Below are 24653 nucleotides of genomic sequence, written 5' to 3' on the forward strand. Positions count from 1 at the left end.
TTTTCTGTTCTGAATCCTTTGAGAAACAATAATGATAACTTTTTTTAAATAACAAATTACTTTAAAAAAAACAGAGTTTTCTGTGCCATCAGTTTAGCCTTGAAATCTACAAATCCGCCAGTGACATAAAGCATCTAATAATTAAACATTTTTAATAGCATTTAAGCTATTAATCCTATCAATGCATTTAAGTAATTCAAGTAAAATGCAGTTTCTCAGCTTTTCAGCAGCATCAGATGTTATTTGGATGTTCAGAGGCTCCGTCATGAATGTGGAAATGCTGTCATTTTCTGCAACACTGATTTAGTACTAGATCCCATGTGGTTTGATTAATGACAGTGGTTGTAGACACATTTTCAGTTAATGATATACATTATATATTGCGCAAAAAAAATTTGTTCCTTTCAAAGTACACTTTTGTTTTTGGAACATCTACATTGTCAATATATTAAATGTAGGAAAATGCCTTTTTTCAGTGCAAAATTGTACATACTGATGATAATACTACCCAATAAATACTGATAAAATCACTCAAGGATGGTTAGATATAAAGAAATTATATGGAAGTCACCAAAAAAATACTTCTAGGTCTTCAACCCTTTAATACCTGATGTGTCTGTGGTGAGCATTCCGAATGTATGATTTATTTTAAATATTCCTAAAAGTTCAACTGTTTAATTGGAAAAACTTCAAAATGTGCTGATAGAATAGACCTTGTGCTTCCCTTAGACATCTGAGCATGCTCAGTGCACCCCACCACCACCTGTGGAATGGGGGGCAAAACACAGAGCAGTGAGTGACACTGATTCGCTATAAAATAGACCGGGCTTTTTTTTTTTTTTGTTTTTTTTTTTAAGCGTTTTCTTTGTAATTTTTTTTGTTTTTACTGTTTGCAGCGTTGTCATTATTTTCATTCATTCATTCATTCATTCATTTATTTATTTATAACTGTGTTTTTACTGAGTTTGGACCATGTAACTGCTTTTTGGAGTTCAACCAGGTGCTAAAAAAGCAGCTGGACTCATTTAGAAAAAAACAGCCCCAAAACAAAAATTACTGGGGCAATAGTCAAATACTTGTTGTTCAGTGTGTTCCCATTCACACTTCACATTAAACATCCTAATCCTCTTATTGATGTACATTCTGAGTGCTGTATTTAGTAAAAACCTGTAAAACTTCAAAAAAAAAAAAAAAAAAAAATAGTCAAATGAAACCACTGAAGAAAAGGAACACAAGCACAAACTCACAGCAGCTTTTATGACAATGAAACAGACGACAATTCACAGCAGCATGTTTACCTGGAATAATGTCTCAGGAGTCAAAGGGTTCAGGGGAAAAATGAATTCAGTTCTTTGTACAGCGATATGAGGCCGCCAGTCGGACAGAATGTTGGGGAAAAAAAAAATAGTTACAGATAACGGGGGGGGGGGGGGTCCAAGTGGCAAGACAGAGCTGATGGGGAACCTGACTGATATACAGTAGAACAAATATTTATACTGGCATAAAAATAGAAGCACTTAAACATGCACATCTATAAAAATTAATATATATAAGTTGCACAACTCATTATCACTAGGAAGCAAAGTGACAAAGTGAGTGTTGGACAAATCCTGTAATTAGAGAACTGTTTGGTTATGCTGGCATCAGTCCAGATTTCTCGTTATTTAAAGTGCACAAGATTCCCAAATGACGTCCAAGAAGACTTTCACTGCAAATGGCGCATCAGATTTACGCCCAGGGTGTGATTTGTTGGGGGGATGGAAGGGTTCAGCCCCCCTCTGGTTTTTATATCCCTACTTCTGCTGAATGAATTTCATCCTCAGGGGGACACAACCCCGTCAATGATTAAAAAGCAATTGAAATAACAGGCAGGCTGGGACTGTGTTTTCTTACATGTTTAATCTACATCTGCAAATGGATGTCCATCAGTCCTGGTGAATCTGTAGCAGTGGCGGCTGCTCGTCTTTCAGAGAGGGGAAGCTCATTGTCGGCTTACATAAAAAAAAAGTCAAGTTATTTAAACATAAATTCAGCCCTCCGTTCTTTTTTAAGAAAATGGTCAGTGACCTTATCGTACCAAGTAAACAAAAAAACGTTGAAATTATGTTAAATTGAAACAAGGAAGTACAATGAGTGTGTTTTATTTGCAGTGCAGGAAATGAACAAGTAATTTTGTGGTGGTTTCTCTCTCGATTTCACAGCAGAATGCGCAACGGTATTAAACTGAACTCTGTCAAGTGAAGGAGTAGATCTCAAAATAGCTGTCAATCAAACGGGATTCAGCCTTTCAACTGATCCTCCAATCAGCACGTGGAAGCCTGGCATCCAGCCTGGCTGAGCTCCGCCCACAGCTCCATTCACCCCCAGAGACGCCGAGTGTCTGGGGGCGGGACAACATCGTGGCATTTATCCAATTACCGTCCAGTTTTGAGGCGATGAAAAAAACTGTTCCACTCAGTCCCATTGAAGTGCATGGACGCTGAGCGTCTACGAACAAATGCACTGAGCAGAGATTGTATGAGAAAACAGCGCAACGGGAATGGATGAGAAGTGAACAACATCGAGTCTGTTGATTTGTGATAAAGCTGATTCTGAACGAACTCGTCTGTGAGATGAACGTGTTCTAACACATTTGTAGTCAATGAAATGTCAGTACAATTGCACATATTTAACCATTTAATTTTTGTAATTTAGGGGAAGCTGGGCTTCCCTTGCAGTCTATGAGAAATTGCCACTGATCTGTAGTCTGTCCATCCATGGGAGTGGATCTCTCCTTCACTGTGGTTCTCCCTGACGTTTCTCTTTTCCCACTGGGTTTTTGGAGTTTTTCCTTTCTGAGAAGGAGAGTCTAAGGACGGAGGATGGCCGGGACCTTAATCCATTTCCTTTATCTGCTGTTTATTTGACTGTTGTTTGGTTTTCATATCCAACTAATTCTGTAAAGCACTGTGAGGCAACCCTGTTGTGATATGGGTTCTACAAATAAAATTAAATTGAATTATAATAATCTGGGGCGCCAATAGGTGGGGTGAGGGGGGGGGGGGGTTGGTAAGTTCCTGTAGCTCCAAGTTCTCAACAAAAGGTGACCATGCTTTTGCAATTCTGGCCCCTACCCTCTGGAATAGTCTTCCCCATTACATCAGATTCTATAGACACCTTCAAGAGACTCTTAAAAAAACTCACTTTTATAAACAAGCATTTCATTAAATCTCTTCTGTTTACGCCCCAGTGAATTCATGTTACTGACTTGACTTCTTCCCTGGAGTCTCTGTGCTTTATCGCCTCACAGGTTTTCCCAGGATCAACACAGGTTTTCCCTGGATCATCACAGGTTTTCCTAAGATCATCTCTAAACCTGCTGCTGTGGTCCTGCCTCTCTCCACCTTCATCGTCATCTCTCACTCACTTATCCAAATAGTTACGATAGTGTTTATAATACTCTTCTAATGATGTTCTAGTTCAGTTATCTGTGCATGCGTCTCCCCCTACCTCCCCCCTCTCCACCAGTCTCTCTCTATCGCTCTCTCTTTTCTCCTCCTTTACTTTCTCTCTTTAACCCCAACTGGCCAAGGCAGACGGCCATCCTCCAGGAGTCTGGGTCTGCTCAAGGTTTCTGCTGTTAAAGGGAAGTTTTTCCTCACCACTGTCACCAGTCATAAGTGTTTGCTCCTGGAGGATTCTGTTGGGTTTCTGTAAATTGGCTTAAAATTTTATTTGATTTGATCTATCTCTCCTTTATGTGAAGCACTTTGTAAAATGTTGTTTTAAAAAATGCTATATAAATAAAGCTTTACTTACTTACTTACTTACTGTAGTTTGTGCTTTTCCTGTTCCGGTCTGTCAATATCTCTGGAGCTCTGCATACCTGATATGTGGTTCTGGACTTGAACCTGCCCTGTGTTTGACTGTCTTGTCCAGTGTTTGTCTTATTTGTTGCTCTCTCTCTATGCTTGTGTATTCTCTATCCTCTTTCCACTATCCCCAGCCAGTGAAAGCTGATGGCCACCTACCTGGAGCTTGGTTCTGTCAAAGGCCTTTTTTTTCTTCAGTAAAGGAAGTTTTTCATTCCTGTTGTCACCCTGGGCTTGCTCTTGGAGGATTTGTTGGGTTTCTCCTCTGTATAGTATTTTTAAGTTCCTGACCTGAATTTGTGAAGTGCCTTGAGATAATCATATATTATGAATAGGGCTATATAAATAAAACTGAACTGTATTGAACTGAACTGACATAGCCAATTGCTGTTTCTATTTCTCTTCAGACCAGTAACTAAACCAGTAAACCAGACAGGACAAGTTGTCCCTAATGATGCACAGGGTTTTCTGTGGCCAGTGTCATCTCTGGTCCCAAACTGTACTTGAGTAGCTGAGGCTATTTAACCCATAAAGACCCAGTGCTACTTTTGTGGCAGTTCCCACCTTAATTTTTGTCTCTATTTAACCTTTCTTACGTGATTTGTCATCATTTATTATAATATTATCTTCTGTATTTTGTATGTTTCTCTGTAAATTATGTATTTTTCAATGTATTGTTCATGAAAACTCAAAGGAAACTCAAAGGCTGTTATATCAAAACAGAGAAAACTGAAGAAAAACGGACTTTTTCTGTAAAATATATCATTAGTCACTTTACCATTGGACATCTGCACAAAACTTTACCAATATTTACTAATGTCGAAAAAACACAGAGGTGTGTAATGTTGGTTTTTCCATTAAAGTCAAAAATGCGATGATTTGTTTATTTATTATTGCGAGGTGACATGAGAAGTCATTCCATAAACATGGCGACGAATGTAAATATGGTGTTGATTTACAGATATATTCATTATTATTATTATATATTGCCCCTCTATCTCGTACTAAATTTAAAAAATGATTGGGTTTCCTGGTGTGTCCACACATACCGCGACATATTTTGTCTTCTTTGCTTGTTGTAACATACGTCAACATCTGTTTTTTTAATTCACCCAACTCTAGTTGCAAAAAAAGGTCTTTCCATTGCAGTTTTGCATGATATTTGCACTACACCCGAAAAACCACCTCTTGCCAGCGCAAAAACTTCTAATTGAAAAATGAGACTTTTGGCAAAATTGTTGTTTTTCCATTAGGTAAATTTATTTACACAATTTGAATGTTAATGGAAAAGTGACTATTTACTGAATATAAAAACAAGTATCTCCATCTACTGTCATTGATCCAACTCCATGGATTTTACTGGTGAATCAATGCTGTAGAAGATGACGGTGTTTCCACGTTCACTACGGAGCCTCTGAATGTCCCAATGCATCATATCTGATGACCATGAAAAGATGACAAACTGTATTTTACATCAATTATTTATATGTATTGATAGGATTAGTGGATCAACAGGTATTAACAGTTTAGATCAGTGGATGGTTTAGGTTGACGGAGGATGTTTGGGTCTTTATGGGTTCATAACCCTGCAAGTTCAACCTTCTATCAGTTCAGTAACAAATATTCGACATTTACTACAGTTCTCCTGGTGACTCATACCAATTATACAGCGATTAAGCACATTAGTGTTTTAATATTTTTTCTGCAATCAAAACCTCTATTGTTTCAATGAAATTATACATGTCCAAAACAATCGTTTAATTGCATGATACACTCCATGATTAATTTCTTGAATTATCTACTTCCATATATTTGTTATCCCTGTGTGTATTTTTCCCCCATTTTGGTACATATCCAGTTTTTGTCTCTTGTCCCAAAAATATCAACGTTCTGATCTATTTACAGAGGTTCCGTATGTATTGATATTTCAAACTCTTACCAGCAGGGTATGACGTGCACCAGAACACACTAAGGACTGCCAAAACCACCAATGAAGCAACTCTATGTAACTCGAGGCTCATTGTTCACACACATCTGCATTATGATATCACTAAATTTTTTCTTCAAACAAAAAGTCATGGCTGGTTATTTTGACAGTCGGTCAAAATAACATTGTCTTATTATCATCATGTTGTCTCATTATCAATCGGCTGATAGTTTACATTATAGCTCTGTTAGCTTAGCTCTGTGTTTAGATAGAAAACAGCTACAATAAAGCAAACAAATCACCTCAATTTTCTCTTTCTACTGTTAACAGGTTATCTAAAGATTTCTTTGGAATCATCCAAACAAGGTCAAAACTGCAGTTTATGTGAAACATAGCAAAAAATTAGCCAATAACATCACATAAGTTTATACCTTCAAAAGTATCCTAATCAGACTCGCCCATATAGAAGAAACACTGCCATTTCAGCATCAAACTAGCTTTAATCAGTTCATCACTTTCTTAGACACTAAAAGTTGTTCTTCAGCAGTTCTTATACCATCTCACAACACCCTCTAGTGGTCACATGAATCCCCCAGCCTTTCAGTGTGAATATATTCAGTTCATATGTCTACAATCCAAAATCTGTCTTTGGAATAACTCCAGAGCTCTTTATTCTAAACACTCTGCTAAGTTTAGGTTATTAATATTTGAAAATATAAATATTGTATCTCTTGTAAACATATAGTCCCTATTTAAACATAAGGGTCTACTCTCATGGTCACTGCCATTATAAGATTTCAGTTTTAGTTTCTTTCAGAAATTCAATACACTCTTAGTGAATGAATCCTCTGTGCTACCATTTCATCTCCTGACATAAAATATTTAAGAAATTTTAGAACCACAACTCAGTAAAATGCCATGGTAAAAAGCAGTTTCTTGTTTTTTCAGCAGATTCAGATATGTCTTATTTGGATGTTCAGAGCCTCTGTAGTGAATGTTAAAATGCTGTCATTTTCTGGAATATTAATTCAATAGTTGAACCCAAGTGGTTTGGTAAATGACAGTAGATTGTTTTAATTCTCAGAATCACTTTTTCTTCGATTAATAATACTAATACTTTGGATTTACAATGAGCTTTTAAGAACATGTACATGGTCAATAAATTAAATATAGAAAAATGCCTGTTTTTCATTGAAAAATGCCAAACGCAGCGGACAATATAATAAATGGTTACAAATCGCTCGAGGAAGGTTATAAGGACGTAAGTGGGCAGACAACCCATCTGCTGCACAAGCCGAAAACATGCTGAAGCTACGGGACATCATTGGGACAGCAAACATAGGAAGACATCGTCTTGGAACTTCCCATTTCCAACAGTCGGGGAAGTCAGGAACAAGGGAGAGAAGAGCCATGATCCAAGAGGAGGTACAGAACCTGGAAGAGGAAGAACGAAGGGCAAGAGCAGTCCAACTCACTTCCCAGGGAACCTGGACCAAATGGGACCTCCCCAAGAGATATATCATATGGAAGCCACCACAAAAAATATTTGTAGAATGGGCATGGATTCTCAAAGTGCAATAAGTAATTTTCATTTGCAAATCAAATTGTTTTGTTAAGTCAACTAGATAAGCCAGTTATCTGTCTTCGTAGCTAAGGTCACTAGAAAAAACAAACCAAACCAGAACAAGACTTTTACTAGACCCTTTGACACTTGCATTTCTTTTTTAATGTCAGTCAAACGAGTGAAGAAAGAACTATTGATGTCTTCTTGAACTTGGCCTTTGATTTAATTTCAATAAACATGAAATCCGTTGACAAATGATTGTTTTTTTTTCCCAGCAGATTCATTTGCTTTTGGTTCAATCCCAGGTTTCCACCCTCACCTACTGTATGTTGTGCATTTCATAACAGCTGGGTTCCACCCAATCCAGCTTAACATTTATTGGAGATTCAATTTCTCCTTGAAATTGAATTGACTCTTATTGACTCAGACTCTCTTTTTAGCTACCCTTTCTATCTAGTGGATGTTCAGTTCTGAAGCTATTGTCTCGGAAAAAAAAAAAAAAAAAAAGAAAAAAATGCAACTGCTTCAAACAACTATTTCCAGCAGAGAGCCAAAGGGAGGTTGGTGTAAACATAAAGGCTAACCAAGCTGAGTACAGCATGGCCTCTCTGGTCATCATTGATGTCCAAAACTCTCAAGTGAGAAAACTAAAGTCCGTGGTCCAGTGTAATTCCAATAGCATAAGTCACTTCTTCACTTATTCCAACTCAAGGCGTTGGACAAGAAGAAAAAAAAGATGTGATATTTTCTTTAGTGCGTTCAACTCCCTGAGAAGCAAAGGATTTCCTCAGCTCAGTGCTACTACTACAAAGGAAGATACTGGAGATAACTAGTTTGCCAGCCGTGTGTCCCAGAGGACGTTGAACATGTTTCTGGTGTATGTGGTGTGTATATATGTTTCTAGTGATGGAATAATTCTTTGTAGGTTATTTTTCAGACAGTAGTAGATCCTGCTTTTACTAGATACAATTTGTATGCTCTGTATTTTTACTCTGTAATTTTGTTATACCTTTAGGCTGATTATGACGGAAAGAATTTGTTGATGTTGGTATACTGACTGCATTTGTAACAGATAAACAATAACTCCTGTCTTTTTAAAAATGAAACACATTTGTCATTATATAATTTATGTCAACTACACCAATGCAGTTGTGAATATTGGCTCCGGTATAAATTAGGTATAAATTTGTATAATTTATAAGGCGCCAAAGACCTTTTAAGTAATGACAAGTGACAAGGATAGTCAAAGCTGGCCTCAGAAGTTGAATGGAAAAGGTGGGTGATGCGAGAGGAAAATGTCAGGAAAGGAAAGATGAATAGAGTGGTTGGTGAATAAGTTATTTTTGACTGATATTGGGAATAGAAGAATGGCTGATGAATGGCACAACAAAAACTATGATCAGACCGAGTCCACTCTCAGCACCTTATATATGCCATCAACTTTCCAATATTGAAATGGGAATTTTCAATTCGCAGTGACTAAAAACACAGGGGACGAATGAACAGTAAAATAATCATAGAGGAGAGGAAACGGGCTCTGTTACAACTTGATCATCTCCCATCCAGACCCTTGTGAATATCTTCTCTTTGTATTTCATTTTACACTGAGGACACCTTTTATTTTGTATACTATGTGTATTGATTGTAAACCTGTGCTGCATCCTCATATATATATATATATATATATATATATATATATATATGTATGTATATGTGTGTGTGTGGGTGTGTGTGTGTGAGTGTATGGAACTGGGTTCATTTTGGTCCCTAGAACCTTGCCAGCCAATAATAAAAGACAAACTTAGACACATTTCCCCCCAGGATGTACCTAATGATGACCTCAGATAAATGCAAAAAAAATTATACTCTTGCTCTGAGCCATCCCAAAATTTATGATTTTTTTAATAAAATATTGAGACTAAAAATAGGACCAAAATTGGGACATGAAAAGCTACCTAGGTGTCAGTACATTTGATCTGGAAAACATGGCTCGAAATGGTCTTATATACCGCTATAAATAAAGACACTGTTAAATTTGACAATCCTAGTGGTTTTTCTAACCCAGACATGTGGGTTTTTCATGAATCTCAGTCTCATTCCAGGTTTTGTATGTAACTCATTGTGTCAACTTGCGTTACATGCAGAACCTGCCCAGGTAAACACATAAAAATTGCAAATGATTTTGCAACAGTGGTCATTTTTGTGAAACCCTCTGCCTTGCATATTTAGTTCAATTCCCAAAATGTACCTGTGAGAGAATAAAAAGATATTTAAAAAATAGAAGCACGTGATTTTCGTGTCCTTTTGACTGTGGGAACAGATACTAAAACATGATGTGTAAACACTGCAGACCATTGACTGGTCAAAGAGTTGTCTCCATGACCTGCAGTTTTACAAAAAACAGATGCAGAAGTTTACGGTAAATATAGCGATAGGTTAATCTACATGATGACAGCCTGAAAACTACACCATTCAGTCAGGAGATTCAGTCTTTGGTGGCCGACGTAAAAAATTCAGCACAAACTTGACAAGACAACACGCAACGAGCGAGTTTATTAGCAACTCTGAGCAGACGACACGGAAGTAACGCACAGCATCACTATGACGTCCAGGTACTGTAAAGTCAGTAGTATCCTACAATGGAAATGGTCTCCAGGAATAGGACCTGGTACGTGAGTCAAGTCGAGGTGAGTCAAGTCAAGCTGGTTCCACGTAGTGGAAACGTGGCATTAGTTTATTTGTTCGACTAAAAAACTATGAATGATTTTACAATATCCTTACAGAACCCTATTTATTCCCTTTATATCTACCTTTGTTGTTTTCACTTTAGCTTTGCAAAGACTCTGACTACATGCGTCAACATGTCCACTCAGTTTGGAACTGTAAAACAGCCTGGATGAAGCAGATCATATGTCTCAGCTTGAAGGTGAGAGGGTTAGATGAAAGCGTGAAGTGAAACCTCAGTCCCTTCGCTGTAGTCTCTGGTGGGAGGCCAAAATGAAATTGCTTCTTTCTGCAATATCACCAATCTGACTCAGCACCAACTTATTGTTTTTCCTCTTCATTCCTATTGCTCTCTAGTCACCTTTTACTATTATACTTTAGCTCTTTTTTTGCTGCAGAATTGTGCATGGCCAAGGAATTCAACACAAGGTCCCAAGCTTATCTGTTATTTTCTACTCTTTTTGTTGCCCCCCCCCCTCACACTCCATCTCTTATGTTTTCTCCCCACGTGTTTTGTGCTGTTGATGGGCCACAGAGAAGTCATTAATTCCCAACACAGTGTGAGCGAGAGCGCACACCAGAGGAGAGAGGGACTGAAGCATTCACAGCTCCGCATCCTTCTGATCTCTCAGCCAAAAGAAAAATATCCCTATAGGCCACAGCTTTGGCATGTGTGTGTATGTGTGTAAGAGACAGACTGTTCATGAGGAATCAAGTGAAAGAATGACAGCTAACCTAAATCACAGGTATTGTTCAAAGTTAGCTCCGCTGGGACAAACCGACAGGCAGCTCATCACACTTGATAAGAGTGATACCTAGAATATTTGGATGTCTGAAACTGTCACGGACGTTAAAGGTCCCCAAAATCCTGCCCATCAGAGATCGACACTGTTATTGCACGCTGTGATCAAGCGCAGAAGGAGGGAGACGCTGTGTGGAATACTGGAGTGATCAGGCTCACGCTGAGCATCCCTTGTGATTGCTGAAGTTAAACACATTTTTTTGTTACTGCTATTAGCTCAGTTTTCACAGAAAGACCTGGATAATGGTCACACAGTCAGCCCTTTGAAATGTCTTTAATCAGAAATGTGCTTAGCGTGAATGTTTGGAGAGAGACAAAGACCGGAGAGCCTCAAAACACAGGTGAAAATGGGAGAACATAAATCATCATCTAGCTCTGTTCACACAATTCGGCCCAGTTCTGTGGTCTGTTTGACATTCAAAGCCAAACAAAGCTGTCCTGTTGGATGGCGAACCAGAAATGGTAACCGTGCTGTATGTTGTCCAAACTATGAAAACAAATTGTGATACTGGCTGTGTGTCTGATGCTCTTTATCTGTTAGACCAAAGTGTCCAAAGTGGCTTTAAAGGAAATGAATCCGATGCCAGCGGATAGAGAAGCCACCACAGAAAGGTAACAAACAACAACAAACACATATCTGTAGCTGCCAGTGTGCTGTCAATGTCTCTTTTTGACTCTTTATTTCTAAAACCCAGCTTGTCTAAAATGCAAATAACTTAATATAAAAGCAAAAGTGAGATCAATAAAAAAAATAAATTAAAAAAAATCCTTTATCTTTACTTTTTCTTACACTTGACAAGAAGTGTCCTTAGAAGTGTGCCTTAGATAATAGTGACAGCTGTATGAATGTATGAATGTAGATTAGAGTATTTGATCAGTGTCGTTCGGTCGGGCTGGCACCGTGAATACAAAAACACGTTTTTAAGGCTTCTTTAGAAGTCAGCATATGAGTGGACTGAAACATCAGTGGTTGAAGGTAACCACATGGAAACACAAACATCCATCAGGACACTAAACAGTTAGAGTTACATGCCCTTCACTGGAAAACTGCATCTTTTTAGGCAGGTCTCCTGTTTTCATTAGTATTAATCCGGCTGAAAAGTGTTTGGTCACCTTGGTCTCTTGCCGGCGGTTCCCCAGTGGCAATGATTTTAAAGTGCTGAAACACAAAGACAAACTCCTGAGCTAAACCCAGAGGAAACAGCTTTGAATTTTTAGAGGTGTTTGGCAAGAAATAACTTGGAGCTACCTTTCATTTATCATTTATAGATCTGATGGTAACTTTCACCCAGGTAAGTAAAGGCATATGCAGTCATTTTACTTGAATTTTACTCTGAAATATCCACAATTTTTCCTTAGTGTTTAATTTCTGAGCCTCTGCTACATCTTCAACCCTAAATGCACAGATCTAGTACAACCTGTAGACTAGTGGTGACTCTTACATTAACCCCACTTCTGTATTTCATGCGGCACATTCACAAAGGAGAAGCAGTCTGTTTTTTACTCAGATTTACTTACATTACTTGTCGGTTTTGATGTCAAGGGAAGGTTCAGCACTTATACTGATACCTGTTGAAAGAGAGAAAAGTTTTCCTCACTATGATGTCAACAATCCATCTCTTCTGAAAGATTTACTTTTGCTCTTTCACTGAATATCTTTGTTATATTATAACATTAACCTCCTGAATTTCAACCTCAAACATCACCAGTGCAGTCTTCATCATCCACAAACAGGAAATAGGCTTAACAAACATGCAGAAGAAACACAAATGTTGCTTTTCCCGTAGAATTACAGAGAAATTGATTTGCATGGGATTATTATTGTTACAAATGAGCAGATATCTGCCGATAATTCTAGTTCTGTGTGAATAGGGCAATAGACAGTGATTTTACGCTAATCTTAAATGTAAATCCTTTTTTTCCTTTATTTATAGAATATTTTTGAACATTTTAGAGTGATGCACAGCATGAGGTACAAAAATATAGAACAGACATTGACTGCCACACCTGAATGCCAACACCCCCCTCACCCACCACCCAAGGCCAGCCACTCAAAACCCAAACAAAAGACAAAGAAATTCAATTCAATTCAACCAAAAGTGAAAAAAGGGGAGGGATAAGAAAAATTAAATAAATAAGGGGGGAAAAAAACCGGTATACAAATACCCATATATATATATATACAAATTAAAAATGAATAAATAATATTAAATAAAATACATAGCAAAAGATAAATAAATAAGCACACATATCAATCCTGCAACTCTGAAGAAAGGTCCAGTGAATGTATGTAGTTCAAAAAAGGATCCCTAGTAACATGAAATTATTTCACCAAGTCTTTTAGTGTAAACCTCTCAAGCTTGAGATTATAAAGCACCTCATGAACCCAACAAGAATGTAAAGGTGGACTGAGGAGTTTCCATTTAAGGAGAATCAGCCGACAGGCCAGCAGGGTGGTGAACGCCAAGGCCTGTTTCCAATTTTTAGGAGCGACTGTATACAGAATACCAAAAATTGCTGACAGACTATTTGGAGAGACAGTGTAACTAGCAATGGAAATTGATAAAAAATTTAACAATTTATCCAGTATCAATTTTTCTTATTGATCCGAATCCCTATCGATTCTCATTGGGTGAGGGAATAAAACCATACGACTGTAGAAAGTGAAACTTAAGATGCTTTACTAATTCCTCTATGTCTCCCACTGTTGTGCACCTCATTTTCCTTTTCCCTTCCTTCAGAAACTTTTATTTGAGGGGGCAGGACATCCCCCCCCCCCCCCCAAGATGGCCAGATGTTTGAGCATATTGGAGGCATTTTCCTCCCTTTGAAGAAATGAAAGCTTTACAAGTGGCCCTGGTGTCATCTTTTTGCATAAAATATAGCCACACTTTGGAGTGTTGCTGCCTCGATGCCTTGTTAGCCACGTTCTAAACCTAAACAATGCAGCACATGTGTGATGTCATCACTCATGTGCTACAAAGGCGGAATCAATAAGCAGAATCATTAAGCAGGCAGGCAAATGATTCCAAGGAGTTGAGCTACTAGGAACCAGTTCTCAAAAAGTGTAATGGCGTGTGTACGAAAACTGAACCCAAATGCAGAACCCAAAGACAGATATAAAAGTTCACAGTGTTTATTGCCACTGGACAACACTGACAGATCAAGGAATATGACAGTGAACAAAATCTTGAGGATAATGGACGCTGAGCTTTTCTCTGGGAGGGAACTCAGGACTGAGGACGAGAACCCTCCGTCCGGTTCGGCAGAACGCACCGGTACCCCGACTGGGGAGAAGCAAAGGGATGTCAATGGCGGAAACAGGTCATACACAGGGAAGCAGTCAGACAGGCAACAGGACATAAGGATCAGGCTAACTCACGTACCATAAAAAGTCAGGCGAGGAGATCAAAAACCAGCAGGTCAGACTGAGGCAGACAAAACCGACAGGGAGAAGGCAGAAAGGCAAAACCGAGATGGCAAACCGGGTCAAAAAACAGGTAGACAAACAGACAGACTGGATCAAAAACACTGGTAAGTATCTCACGAGGAAAATACAAACTGGCGACTGATCAGGGGAAAAGACAGGACTTAAATACACAGAAGGGAGGGAAGACAATGAGACACAGGTGGAACAAATGAGGGCGGAGTCAGGTAATCAGGCGAAAGGTGAACACCATAGGGTAAAGGAAGTAAAGACACCAGACAAGACACATGAGGGGAACTTAACAAAATAAAACAGGAAATGACAGGCAACATGAAAGACAGACAAACCCAGACTATCGTCTGGTGGCAGGTTTAACAAAAAGAACAGGTTCTCAATTCCCATCCCTAAGTGTAACTGTATGCCCTTGTTAAAGTACTGAAAATATACGGCCAAAACAACCCTAGTTTAGCACAAGAACAGAACATATGTGCATGTTTTGCAGGGGATGAGTTTCATCTGTCACAGGAATCACTAACAGAAAGGTATATTTGCGCCAGTCCTGCATTCATATAATGAGTTCTAAAAAAATGACACTAAATCAATCTGTGTCGAGCACGGATTGAAGACAAGTGAACAAGAAAAAGTGTGGATTCCCACTGCTGCTATCTCAAATGTAAATCTACTAATTTTCTCTGCAGTTGTCTCCGTACTGTTTTATTTATACTTTTCTTTTAACTTTATGGTTGCTACTAATACTGCCATCATGATTTTTCTGTTAAAAGTTCACCAGTGGTCTTAAAAAGTTTAAACTAAAGTTAAAGCTGAAAAATCTAACTCTAGCTGCTTATTTCAAGATTATTACTTTAGCTTGATTTAGTCATCATCTTACAATTTTTTACCAGGGAAACATTTGGGTATGTGATAAATGAAAGTGAGGCCCAGCACTAAAAGAAGTTTTGGAGAAACACTTTGTTGAAACTCATAATAAATCCCACTACCATGAAGAAAGTGAATGGAACAGAGTATCAAAAACATAAGGCTGGTGTCTGGATGTGCGGGTATGTGATCATTAGTCTCGTGCGCTAGTGCTACAGAGATAATGTGGTATTTTTTTTTTTTTTTTTTGGATGTGACTGCTGCCCAAATACCACAGACCATTATCTGTGATTGGAGAAACACTTTGCATTTTCTCTCCGATTCATGAGCGGAAACAAATGTAATACTTTCATTGTGTCTGACTTTTTCCAACTCTCTCCATCATGCCTCCATTGGGATGAATTTGTTGTTTTCTTTTCTCAGTTCCATATTTATAATAGTGTTCATATGATGTTTTATGGCAAAGCAAAAATAAAACAACTGTCAGCCAGTCTGATTTTCTTTTCTTTCCTTTTTTTTTGTCTGTCATTAACCATAACATTTCAGATTCAGAGATTCAGCTGAAAGTTTGAAATCTAAAATCAGCTTCCAGCTCTAAAGCAAAAGTAAACAGTTTTTTCTTTTGCTTAGTTGATAAAAAAGCTTATATATGTTGAAATTATTTAATAAATGAAAATCAGTAATATAGTTATCAGTTTTTTGGCATTGACTTCTGGCATAATTCCCCTGATAACCTTGTTTTTTATACGGTATGTCTTGCTTAGTTTATAGAAAAAAGCTGGTATTTGTTGAAATTATTTAATAAATGAAAATCAGTAATATAGTTATCAGTTTTTTGGCATTGATTTCTGGCATAATTCCCCTGCTAACCTTGTTTTTCATATGGTATCTTTTGCTTAGTTTATAGAAAAAAGCTGGTATTTGTTGAAATTATTTAATAAATGAAAATCAATAATATACTTATCAGTTTTTCAGCATTGATTTCTGGCATAATTCCCCTGTTAACCTTGTTTTTCATACAGTATCTTTTGCTTAGTTTATAGAAAAAAGCTGGTATTTGTTGAAATTATTTAATAAATCAAAGTCAGTAATATAGTTATCAGTTTTTCGGCATTGATTTCTGGCATAATTCCCCTGCTAACCTTGTTTTTCATACAGTATCTTTTGCTTAGTTTATAGAAAAAAGCTGATAATTGAAATTATTTAATAAATGAAAATCAGTAATATAGTTATCAGTTTTTTGGCATTGACTTCTGGCATAATTCCCCTGATAACCTTGTTTTTTATACGGTATGTCTTGCTTAGTTTATAGAAAAAAGCTGGTATTTGTTGAAATTATTTAATAAATGAAAATCAGTAATATAGTTATCAGTTTTTCAGCATTGACTTCTGGCATAATTCCCCTGCTAACCTTGTTTTTTTATACGGTATCTCTTGCTTAGTTTATAGAAAAAAGCTGATATTAATTGAAATTATTTAATAAATGAAAATCAGTAATATAGTTATCAGTTTTTTGGCATTGATTTCTGGCATAATTCCCCTGCTAACCTTGTTTTTCATACAGTATCTTTTGCTTAGTTTATAGAAAAAAGCTGATAATTGAAATTATTTAATAAATGAAAATCAGTAATATAGTTATCAGTTTTTTGGCATTGACTTCTGGCATAATTCCCCTGATAACCTTGTTTTTTATACGGTATGTCTTGCTTAGTTTATAGAAAAAAGCTGGTATTTGTTGAAATTATTTAATAAATGAAAATCAGTAATATAGTTATCAGTTTTTCAGCATTGACTTCTGGCATAATTCCCCTGCTAACCTTGTTTTTTTTATACGGTATCTCTTGCTTAGTTTATAGAAAAAAGCTGATATTAATTGAAATTATTTAATAAATGAAAATCAGTAATATAGTTATCAGTTTTTTGGCATTGATTTCTGGCATAATTCCCCTGCTAACCTTGTTTTTCATATGGTATCTTTTGCTTAGTTTATAGAAAAAAGCTGGTATTTGTTGAAATTATTTAATAAATGAAAATCAATAATATACTTATCAGTTTTTCAGCATTGATTTCTGGCATAATTCCCCTGTTAACCTTGTTTTTCATACAGTATCTTTTGCTTAGTTTATAGAAAAAAGCTGGTATTTGTTGAAATTATTTAATAAATCAAAGTCAGTAATATAGTTATCAGTTTTTTGGCATTGACTTCTGGCATAATTCCCCTGATAACCTTGTTTTTTATACGGTATGTCTTGCTTAGTTTATAGAAAAAAGCTGGTATTTGTTGAAATTATTTAATAAATGAAAATCAGTAATATAGTTATCAGTTTTTCAGCATTGACTTCTGGCATAATTCCCCTGCTAACCTTGTTTTTTTATACGGTATCTCTTGCTTAGTTTATAGAAAAAAGCTGATATTAATTGAAATTATTTAATAAATGAAAATCAGTAATATAGTTATCAGTTTTTCAGCATTGACTTCTGGCATAATTCCCCTGCTAACCTTGTTTTTTTATACGGTATCTCTTGCTTAGTTTATAGAAAAAAGCTGATATTAATTGAAATTATTTAATAAATGAAAATCAGTAATATAGTTATCAGTTTTTTGGCATTGATTTCTGGCATAATTCCCCTGCTAACCTTGTTTTTCATATGGTATCTTTTGCTTAGTTTATAGAAAAAAGCTGGTATTTGTTGAAATTATTTAATAAATGAAAATCAATAATATACTTATCAGTTTTTCAGCATTGATTTCTGGCATAATTCCCCTGTTAACCTTGTTTTTCATACAGTATCTTTTGCTTAGTTTATAGAAAAAAGCTGATAATTGAAATTATTTAATAAATGAAAATCAGTAATATAGTTATCAGTTCTTCAGCATTGACTTCTGGCATAATTCCCCTGTTAACCTTGTTTTTCATACAGTATCTCTTGCTTAGTTTATAGAAAAAAGCTGATATTAATTGAAATTATTTAATAAATGAAAATCAGTAATATAGTTATCAGTTTTTCGGCATTGATTTCTGGCATAATTCCCCTGCTAACCTCATGCTTTATACAGTATCTTTTGCTTAGTTTATAGAAAAAAGCTGGTATTTGTTGGAATTATTTAATAAATGAAAATCAGTAATATAGTTATCAGTTTTTCAGCATTGATTTCTGGCACAATTCCCCTGCTAACCTTGTTTTTCATACAGTATCTTTTGCTTAGTTTATAGAAAAAAGCTGATATTTGTTGAAATTATTTAATAAATGAAAGTCAGTAATATACTTACCAGTTTTTTGGCATTGATTTCTGGCATAATTCCCCTGTTAACCTTGTTTTTCATACAGTATCTCTTGCTTAGTTTATAGAAAAAAGCTGATATTAATTGAAATTATTTAATAAATGAAAATCAGTAATATAGTTATCAGTTTTTCGGCATTGATTTCTGGCATAATTCCCCTGCTAACCTCATGCTTTATACAGTATCTTTTGCTTAGTTTATAGAAAAAAGCTGATAATTGAAATTATTTAATAAATGAAAATCAGTAATATAGTTATCAGTTCTTCAGCATTGACTTCTGGCATAATTCCCCTGTTAACCTTGTTTTTCATACAGTATCTCTTGCTTAGTTTATAGAAAAAAGCTGATATTAATTGAAATTATTTAATAAATGAAAATCAGTAATATAGTTATCAGTTTTTCGGCATTGATTTCTGGCATAATTCCCCTGCTAACCTCATGCTTTATACAGTATCTTTTGCTTAGTTTATAGAAAAAAGCTGGTATTTGTTGGAATTATTTAATAAATGAAAATCAGTAATATAGTTATCAGTTTTTCAGCATTGATTTCTGGCACAATTCCCCTGCTAACCTTGTTTTTCATACAGTATCTTTTGCTTAGTTTATAGAAAAAAGCTGATATTTGTTGAAATTATTTAATAAATGAAAGTCAGTAATATACTTACCAGTTTTTTGGCATTGATTTCTGGCATAATTCCCCTGTTAACCTTGTTTTTCATACAGTATCTCTTGCTTAGTTTATAGAAAAAAGCTGATATTAATTGAAATTATTTAATAAATGAAAATCAGTAATATAGTTATCAGTTTTTCGGCATTGATTTCTGGCATAATTCCCCTGCTAACCTCATGCTTTATACAGTATCTTTTGCTTAGTTTATAGAAAAAAGCTGGTATTTGTTGGAATTATTTAATAAATGAAAATCAGTAATATAGTTATCAGTTTTTCAGCATTGATTTCTGGCACAATTCCCCTGCTAACCTTGTTTTTCATACAGTATCTTTTGCTTAGTTTATAGAAAAAAGCTGATATTTGTTGAAATTATTTAATAAATGAAAGTCAGTAATATACTTACCAGTTTTTTGGCATTGATTTCTGGCATAATTCCCCTGCTAACCTTGCTTTTTGTACGGTATCTGATGTTGCAAATACTGAGTTTATTATCAAAAAGGGATTCAGACTGAATCAAACTGTGCCAACAAAGTACACCACCCATTACTAAATGCAAAGGCTGCAGCTTCTGGTGTCAGATTAATCTCCTTCCTGGATCCTTCAACTTTACTGGTTCATGAAACAGCCTCTATGATTTTTTTTTTTTTAAAGGCCCGGGTGTTGGTGAGCATATCTGGACCCAAATACACAATAAACCTTGAGTTTATGACAGAGGTCCAGATGATGATGGGCTTGAAGGGTTCCTGGGTGCTGACAAACTCTCTGGTCATCAGGCTCAGTAAGTTTACAGGCCCTCGCTGGACTATTAACACACACACACACACACACACACACACACACACACACACACACACACACACATACACACTTTTGCAGACAGTCATACTGGGAAAAACACAGCAAAATGTGTTTAGTGAAGCCCAGCTGCTGCCTTTGCACAGCTTAAGAATGAAAAAGACTTTTTTGGGGATCTTTGTCGCAGTACAAACAAAGTCTTTACAACAGATTAAGCTCTCCAAAGTTGAGCAAAAAACACAATTTAGAGTTTAGATGCAATCATAATAGGAAAAAGGTGTCACATGAATAACTCAGTAGTCTCTTTTCCATTGACCCGCTAACTGCGCAAATACAGGGTGACACAAAGAAACAGGAACTTTTTACCAATCCAATAAAACCAAGAGTGATGGAAGAAAAATATTTTATTCATAGTAATTGAAACCTTAAAACATGCCATTTAAGAAACAATGATGGAATTTTCATTTTTTAAAAATTACAGGGTGACCCAAAAAAACAGGAATTTTTGAAGTGCGTATTGGCAGACAGGAGCAAGTGGCAGCACTGCGAGACAGTGACCTTGAGCAAGTAAACACACCCCCATTTTAGTAACCATTGGTGGCTGTGCGAGAATTGTTCGTTGTTGTTGTAATCGTGTGATCTCAAGATTCGGTGACGTTCCCAGGCCCCCTAGATCGCCAGATTTGTCCGTTTGTGATTTTTTCTTGTGGGGCTATCTCAAGAGTAAAGTGTACACGACTCGACCAAGAACTCTGGATGAGTTAAAACAGAGAATTCAAGATGAAATTCACAGTATCCCAGCTGAGATGTTGCAGCGGTCAATAAGGAATCTCAACAGCAGATTTCAAGAATGCATTCGTACAGGAGGACGCAATCTACAGGAAGTAATTTTAAAAAAATGAAAATTCCATCATTGTTTCTTAAATGGCATATTTTAAGGTTTCAATTACTAAGAATAAAATATTTTTCTTCCATCACTCTTGGTTTTATTGGATTGTTAAAAAGTTCCCGTTTTTTTTGTGTCACCCTGTATAACTTGCGCATAAAAACCATTTCGCCAAAAGTCTCATTTTTCGATTAAAAGTTTTTGCGCTGGCAAGAGGTGGTTTTTCAGGCGTAGCGCAAATGGTATATCATGCAAAACTGCAATGGAAAGACCTTTTTTCGCAACTAGAGTCAGGTGAATTAAAAAAACAGATGTTGACAGACATTACAACAAGCGAAGAAGAAGAAGAAGAAGAAGAAGAAATATGTTGCGGTATATGTGGACACACCAGGAAACCCATTCATTTTTAAATTTAGTACACAATAGAGGGGTAGTATATAATAATAATGAATATATCTGTAAATCAACACCATATTTATGTTCTCTGCCATGTTTATGGAATGACTTCTCGTGTCATCTCGCGATAATAAATAAACAAATCATCGCATTTGTGATTTAATGGAAAAAACGACATTACGCACTTCTTTTTTTTTTTCCGACATTTAGTAAATATCGGTAAAGTTTTGCGCAGATGTCCAGTGGAAAAGCGACCAGTGTCTGTTTGGATCCTACCACATCACCAAAGTCACATGTGATCTATTTTTACACCTAGAGGCTTTGTAACCAATGCCTTATTTGTTGTTGTTGTTTCATTAGCCTCCTTTTGGAGTGTGGTTATTAGTGAGGTATGCTATGTCTGACCCAGCAGGAAAAAAGCAAATCAAGCCATGGGTCATTGTGAGTAAGCATGAAATTAGTGGTTGTAGCACCTTTATTCCTCTTCAGGGAAGTATATCTGAGCTGGAAGCTTCTGCAGCTGAATCTAGTACCTCACCATAAAAAAAAAAAAAAAAAAAAGATCACTTGTTCTGCTCATTTACCTCAGAGTCCCAAACAATAATTGCAAAGAAATATGTGGTCTACTATTACACCTGAATACTGCAGGGCAGGCTGGTGCAGCACCATCTATTTTCTGCCTTCCACAAATGTTAAAGTAATCTTTGATCGCAGACTGTTATGTTGAGACATTCAGATTCAGTGTTTTGCGTTTCTGATCAAAAATCTAAATTTTACCAAGTGTATTTTCCTCATTTCTAGTCAAAATATCTCATCACACTTAAAATAAGACATAATCACCTAAAGAGTAATTTTTCAGTGAGATATAAGAACTTATTTTTAGACAATAGATCTGGAAAATCTTATTTCAAGGAATCTTACCAAGATCATTTACATTTGTTTCTTTAGCAGATTTTTTTTTTTTTTTTTTCTTTCCTTAATTCAAGCAAGAAATTTTGAGAATGGAACAACGGAAAATGATCTTGGTAAGATATCTTGAAATAAGATTTTCAAGATCTATTGTCTAAAAATAAGTTCTTATATCTCACTGAAAAGTTACTCTTTAGGTCAGGGGCGTCAAACTCAGTATAATTCAGGGGCCACATTCAGTTAAATTTGATCTGAAGTGGGCCGGATCAGTAAAATAATATAACAATATAACATAATAATGTATAAATAATGTCGACTCCAAACTTTTCTCTATGTTTTAGAGCGAAAAAAGTAAATTTACATCATGAAAATGTTTCCATCTACTAACTATCCTTTCAAACAATGTGAATAACATGAACAAACTGAAAAAATAAGTATAATTTTAACAATATTCTGCTTCCGTTTACCATTTCCACATGTACATTATAACGTACAGATCACAGTGGATCTACAAATACACAAAATATTTAGTAACAGGCAGAATCTTGTTAGAATTGTACTTACTTCTAATAATACATTTCAGGTTGTTCATATTTATTCAGGTTATTCACATTTTTTGTGAAATTATACTTTGTTTTAGTGTAAATACATGAAAATATTTACATTTACAAACAGAAAAATTTGGAGTTGTCATTATTTATATGTTATTATGAAAGTATTTTACTGGTCTGACCCACTTGAAATTGAATGTGGAACCTGAACTAAAAGGATCGTTAATATCTTCAGTGTAATTTTTGCATTTCACAACTTCATCCCATGGGCTGGACTGGACCCTTTGGCGGGCTGGATTTGGCCCCTGGGCCACATGTTTGACACCTGTGCTTTAGGTGATTATGTCTTATTTTAAGTGTGATTAGATATTTTGACTAGAACTGAGAAAAATCCACTTGTTAAGATTTAGATTTTTGCTGTCCAATGATGCATTCTGATCAGTTCATGTTTCGGCAGATTTCATTTAAAACAGCAATATTTATAGAGATGTATATTCTATTGTAATAGACACTGGAAGGGCATTACAATGTTTCCACACTATGCTTTTGAACATTCAAGAAACTTGTAGCATTTAGCAGAGTTCCACTGCGATAATTCTGAGATGTGTTTGTGGTAGACCAAGAACAGTCATTTGTGCATGAAGCCTGAGCTATTGTAAACTAATTAAACTGGGTATTTATTTTGTCTGATGTGTGAGACAGACAAGCAGAAAAAATGGCTTAGACATTGTAAGACATTCAAATATGTTTTGCTTTATTAATGCAGAACTTGGCAAATTTGCAGGTTTGAAGGCATACATGCAGGGTGTAAAAGTATAGTTTTCCAATGCAAATCATCATGTTTGATATATAATACCATATTAATATATTTTATTACTTATATAGATGTACTTAACAGTTTTCTATCCAGCCTTTTTCTTCCTTGATCATCAGTATGAGTGAAAGAACATAATGTTTGAGGCAAGCTGTAGAGAAATGTGTCTCACCTCTGCTTTGAAACATTGGATTACTTTTCAGTGGTTGCAGATACTTGCTTAAAGCTGTAAGCTTTGTGTGCATTCTTACTATCAACAAATGTCAGAGAAAAACCAAATGTTAAACATAATTTGTGCTCTCATATCAAACATTTTGTGAACACCTACTGCATGTATTAGTGCTACTGTTTTATTGACATTTGTTATTAATTTCCCGTTGAATTCAGAAGATTACATACACCATGATCAAACAAACTCAGTTTTTCTCTTTTCTAATATAATCCGTCTATTAGTTTGGTTAGATTTTGATTGAAATTTCTGAACAACATGTTCAGAAATTTGCATTTTTTAAAATTTAATTTCAGTGTTTACTCAGTGAACTTCGCTGCAGAGCCACGTTCCAGAGCCTCCATGCTGCCCTGCTTTTTCAGCTCAGCCCACAAATCTTCTGCTGGATGACGATCAAAGCTGTGATGGTCACTCAAATTATTTTTAATGCCATGTAGTGACCATTTTGGAGATGTGCCGAGGATTTTTTTCTCTGCTCAAAGACCTACTTGTGTCCAAGCCTTAGCTTTGTGGCTGATGTGTTGAGATAAAATATTGATGAATTTCAAAATAGCCACATTATAAATGAAATCATCATTCTCCATTAGGGATGGGAAGAGTATCTGATACATATACACCGACACACACGTGCACGATCCCAGTGCACCAATAAAGAAGCTGCAAGTGAATGAAAATTTTGGAATGATATCGAGATGCATCGGTTATTGAATGTTTGTATTGATAAAATTCGATCCATTCAATAGAATATATTTTTACTTGCATTTAAAGTGTTACTATTTATTTGGGTAAAGTTTTTCTTTTCTGAAGACCCACTTTTAATGTGCACTGCAGATTCGCGGATGTGTACACTGCACACTACAGTACCAGCTCTGCCGATGAACTGTGGTACATGCACTGTGGATGAATATTATTTTGATTCAGTGAGGGAGCTAAAAGTTTGGATGTCCC

The 24653-nt window shown here is 36.0% G+C and overlaps 1 long non-coding RNA gene across 1 annotated transcript; it reads right to left on the reverse strand.

The window, feature by feature from the left end:
- Nucleotides 1–2745: 2745 nt before the first annotated feature.
- Nucleotides 2746–23903, reverse strand: LOC115433371 (uncharacterized). The gene is made up of 3 exons (XR_003937348.1): nt 23893–23903; nt 15475–15484; nt 2746–2885 (listed from the first exon to the last, which is right to left on the reverse strand). It is a non-coding gene; the product is annotated as an uncharacterized LOC115433371 (long non-coding RNA).
- Nucleotides 23904–24653: the final 750 nt, after the last annotated feature.

The sequence above is a fragment of the Sphaeramia orbicularis genome, chromosome 14 (assembly GCF_902148855.1).
Source record: "Sphaeramia orbicularis chromosome 14, fSphaOr1.1, whole genome shotgun sequence".
NCBI classification, from domain to species: Eukaryota; Metazoa; Chordata; class Actinopteri; order Kurtiformes; family Apogonidae; genus Sphaeramia; species Sphaeramia orbicularis.